This window comes from Brachycentrus maculatus, unplaced genomic scaffold (genome assembly GCF_059751285.1).
Source record: "Brachycentrus maculatus isolate JH-2025_06_01 unplaced genomic scaffold, ASM5975128v1 h1tg001384l, whole genome shotgun sequence".
NCBI lineage: Eukaryota > Metazoa > Arthropoda > Insecta > Trichoptera > Brachycentridae > Brachycentrus > Brachycentrus maculatus.
In genome coordinates, this window is record NW_028282036.1 from 15707 (window position 1) to 20377 (window position 4671).

Below are 4671 nucleotides of genomic sequence, written 5' to 3' on the forward strand. Positions count from 1 at the left end.
CTTCGACAGTAACCGTCACAGGGACTTCTTTGTTCTTTATTCTTTCGATGAAAATCGGCTATATTTTGCGGCTTGCCTTCTTCTGCATGACTTCGAGCTTCGGTATGATCTATTCGGGATTTCTTGCTTCCGTCATTTTCATTACTTATTGGATGAGCCCGCGGAGGCCTGTTATTTTTTTGATGACGGGGTCCGCACTAGCTGTACTCTCATTATTCTGCAATTTACCGCTGATCAGGCTATTGCTGATGCCAGCAACTATATTTGGAGTCGTGCTATTGATAAGGCTGTTCTGCGATTCTTCAATATGATTGACACTGTTATTGACGCTGTTGTTACTTGCATTTTTGGCGCTAACCACACCTTCCGAGTGGGTGTTTCCTTCATTATTTTAATCGTCATAGTCTGCAACGTAAAATAAATACTGCCTCAAATGCATGATTTATTTTTGGAGGAGTTTGATGACTTGTTGCTGGTTTTTGATAATGGTTTCGTAGTCGAGCCGATGCACTACTTTCCTCACGGTTTCAATGCCCATCATTTAGTTGGATAGACTGTGTCGTTTGGGTCGCATTGAGTGGATAAATAGCTGTCTTATAAGCAGATTAAAGTATAAGATTTATGGCATTTAAATCCGCAGATTTGAATTATGCCGAGTTGTGATGATATGATTTGAAATTAAGGGGATTATATATAATGCAGCCTCAGTATTTAGCTGTATTTGTTGAACAACGGGCTATTAATTTGAAACCTTCATCGCTCTGATTGCGAGGAATTGATCTTGAGAGTCGAAGATCTCATATTTCTTGGCATTCTTGGGATTTGCACATCTGCAGAGAGTCTTATCAAAGGATACGACCAAATGCATATTGGACAATCATCTATAAATCCATCAATCAAAAATTAATAAATCGATAAAATTCGTAAATCAATCGATAGTTAATATTGTTACTATTAATAATAATAATATTAATGATTAAGAATGATTATGATGATTAATAAATGAATAATGAGCAATAGCAATATGAATGAATGAATAAGATATGGCTGCAATTCCTGAATATATTTTAATTTAGAAGTGAATATAAAATCATCAGGCTTTATTTGTTTAATAATTTTAAGGTATCGGTCCGTCTGCGAGCACAGCCCATACCTTTCATGATCGCCTCATCGTTTTCTCTACCTCGGAGGGATAAGGAGGATTCAGTAAATTGGTAGGTAGACCAAGGCTCATAATCTCATCTTAGGTCAGTAAGGGAGAGTTTGAGTTGCAGAGGAGAAATTCATCAAATAAACTAAGCGGAAACATCATCGAGAAGCCAAAGAGGGCCAGATCCAAGTAACAAAGAGCAAGTAGCAATGAGAAAGCAGCAAGAGGAGAAGTACAAAAGTAGCAGCAGAGGAAGCGAGCAGCCAAGATCAGTCGGAAGTAGCATGAGACTAAAGCAGAAGAGGCAAACATGGATCTAAATAGGGTGATTCGCCTAAAGAGCAATTCTTTTGTTATCTCTTCCCTTGCTTCTTGACATCCTTATTCTTCATTCCTCACAATCTGCTGCCCATTGAATGTGTGGCTATTACAACATTATAATCTGATATCAATGCATTATGATATATTGATCATAGCATATCCATATCCGAGGCTTATATCTATTAATATAATTATCCAAAGATCACTATTGCTAATTATTAACTATGATAATATGATCTAATGTGATATTATATTAGATTATATTATCAATATCCGAATATGCTTGCCTGATCTAATGATACTAACTATAAGTGTTGAAATTGATAATGTGATATTACTACGATTCTTCATCTCTCATATATGGTAAAATTCGCACCAGAGGCTCTTGGATAAAGGATAGGAATATGATCATGAGATCATTAAATACAAAGTTATTATCATATACATGCAGATCCATAACCAGTATGATTGCACCCACTTCGAAAATGACTACTTCGATTTTCTGGTCATCACTTACTTATACTTCAGCCGAGACAATCTACTTCGTTTTGTTATTCCACTTTCTTATTTTCTTGTCTCAGCATCGGTCTTAGGATGTCCATTAAGGTCGACACTATTATCGGTCTCGTTATCGTCGATATTGAGGTTGGAATGAAGGCTGTTTGAGTCTGGATTACCATGGCTTGGCTTTAGACTTGCTTTCAAAGAACCCCTAGCGATGAGAGCATCATTACGGTTGTTTTTGTTGAGTTCAGTTGATTTCTTCAGATTTGCTTCATCCTTTTACCTCAGCTCTTTATCCAACTTAAGCTTCTACACAGATAGACTTCGAATATATTCGGTCCTATCATTGATCTCGTTCTTGAGTTTCTTAGTCTTCTCCATGTACTTATTATGTTTCTACTCTTCGCTCTTTAGTTTTTATTGTTGTAGTTGTTTCGCAAGGTCAAGACTCTCTTTACTATCACCGTTCATTTGATTCCTGAGGGCCTACTCTTTTAATCTCTATGATATAGCTTTTGCTTTGTCTTTTTCTTCCTTATATTGCTTGAACTGACTTATTTACTCCCGTAAGCCATCGATTTATTGTATTTTCTCAAGGATTATCGCTCTTTGGTTTTACATTTCGGTTTTCAATTCCTATACTTCTTTTTTCTTGCTTTCGAGAGATTCTTTCTTCTCGAATGCTTCTCGAAGCAGGAGCCCAAACCTCACTTATTAATATTGCAGTTCTTTGTAGTTGATGTAGGGCTGCAATTGATTTCTTTGGCCTATTTCTTAGGATAAGGCTTTTTTCAGCAATTATTTGCGCTACGAATCGTATTACCGGCCGAGCTGTAGGAACATGCGATCCAAATGATTTTATAGCTTCAAAATTATCGGTCTCTATGCTTCTGAAGGAATCATTGGTGACTGAAAAATTATATGAAAAAACTTTAATTAATAGCAATTTGGCATTTAAATTAATATTTAAAGGCGATTGCGTGACTTAATAATTGACTGTAAATGAATATAAATTATAATTGTTGTAATGATCATTCCAGTTCGGTGTTTCAGTTGCGGCAAAGTTATCGCGCATAAATGGGAAGAGTTCTCTGCTTCTATTGCTGATTTGCCAGATGATGCGGATGTTGGCAAAGTGTTGGACAAGATTGGATTCACTCGCTACTGCTGCAGAAGGATGTTCCTCTCACACGTAGATCTCATCGATAAGCTCCTCAACTATAATATCTACCGAAGCAACTAATCATGATATGGATATTCCTATAAATTTCACACAATCTACTCGACATCTGATGTGAGTAGGCCTGAATTTATCTGTTATAATATGACTTGCTTTCATTGCTCAACAATGCGCAATTCAAGGATAAAATTAAAAAGAAGTAGCAACGGCTAGCCATTACTGCATATACTGTGGAGATAATGGATAAGATTGTTGAACGTTTATTGAATATAATACGCCATAATATAATCGCAATGCTCAGAAAAGTCACCAAGCACTACGTCAATGCGCTCCTCCTCAACTATCTCCAATCCAACCGGGTCGGCCATAAAAAAATCAAAAGCATTCACTAACTTTTTGGCAACAAGTCCCTCCTCAAGTCCAACTACAAATAAGATCAAAGCATTGAAGTTTCTGACCATTAGGCAGATGATCACTCAAGCCCACCCCCTGAAAGCATCAGCTAAGCGAGCAACATAAAGTTTAAAATCAGAAACAAAATTAAGAAGGACCATCTCAAGTTTGACGATCTGAATAATTTGTACGAAGACCTGTTTGCCATGAAAGAAGATATGTTTGTCATGAAAGAATAGGAAACGAATACTTTAATGGAAGAAAGCTGGTATGAGCCACCTTTGCAGAGCCATCAGAGTGGTTCCTCAACGATCGCATAATCCAGAATGAATATGTTGCTGGTTGAGAATGATCCGTTGAAATTAAGAGCCGAAAGGTTTACGAAGAATATAAATACTTCGATCAAATTGCAAAACTCTGCCAAATTCACATAGACTTTGGCGTGTTTGTTGCCCAGCCATAAATATTAATAACTAATTTCATTGCTGAGAAGGTACATGCAAGAAGGCAGATGCAATTAAGAGGGAGTGCCAAAGTCGATCGTAATAGAGAAAGAGATGTTTAAAAATGTGCGAAAAATGTTATGTAAGTGTATTTAAGATGAGCATTGTGTCAATTAAATAATGGAGCTGTTTGCCAAGTGTAACCCCAAGTTCATCGAGCTCGGTGAATTCAAAAAACTGAAGGATTTGCAGTATTCTACTGTAAACACTCATGCTCCCTCAAACAGCAATACTCAACTTCGTTATGAACAAGAGGCTTCCAGAGCGAATGCTATAGAAACTTACAATGAATTTATGAAAGCGAATGTTCCGAAACCCACTCCAATGAAAAAATAGCAGAAACTAAAATCTTTAATTAGTCAGTTTGAAACAGGTGATCGAATGAAGAGCTCGTAGCTACTCGAATTGATCGACAGCTTAGACGAAACAGAAAAACAAACCAGTCGGAATACCAAAAGCATCAGGCTATTCCTGAAGAAATAAAACACTGTTAACTCCTAATTTCAAGCGGACGAGAACAATTTACAGAAAGTTGAACGAAAGATCTTCGGGAACAAAAAAATGGTCTCCGAACAGATGACCATCCGACGAGTTGGCAACAAGAGCAACGAGAAGATGAA

At 37.0% G+C, this 4671-nt stretch overlaps 1 pseudogene; it reads left to right on the forward strand.

The window, feature by feature from the left end:
* The first annotated feature begins 3002 nt into the window (after positions 1-3002).
* LOC148299050 (DNA-directed RNA polymerases I, II, and III subunit RPABC5 pseudogene) lies at positions 3003-3218 on the forward strand (annotated as a pseudogene).
* The last annotated feature ends 1453 nt before the right edge of the window (positions 3219-4671 follow it).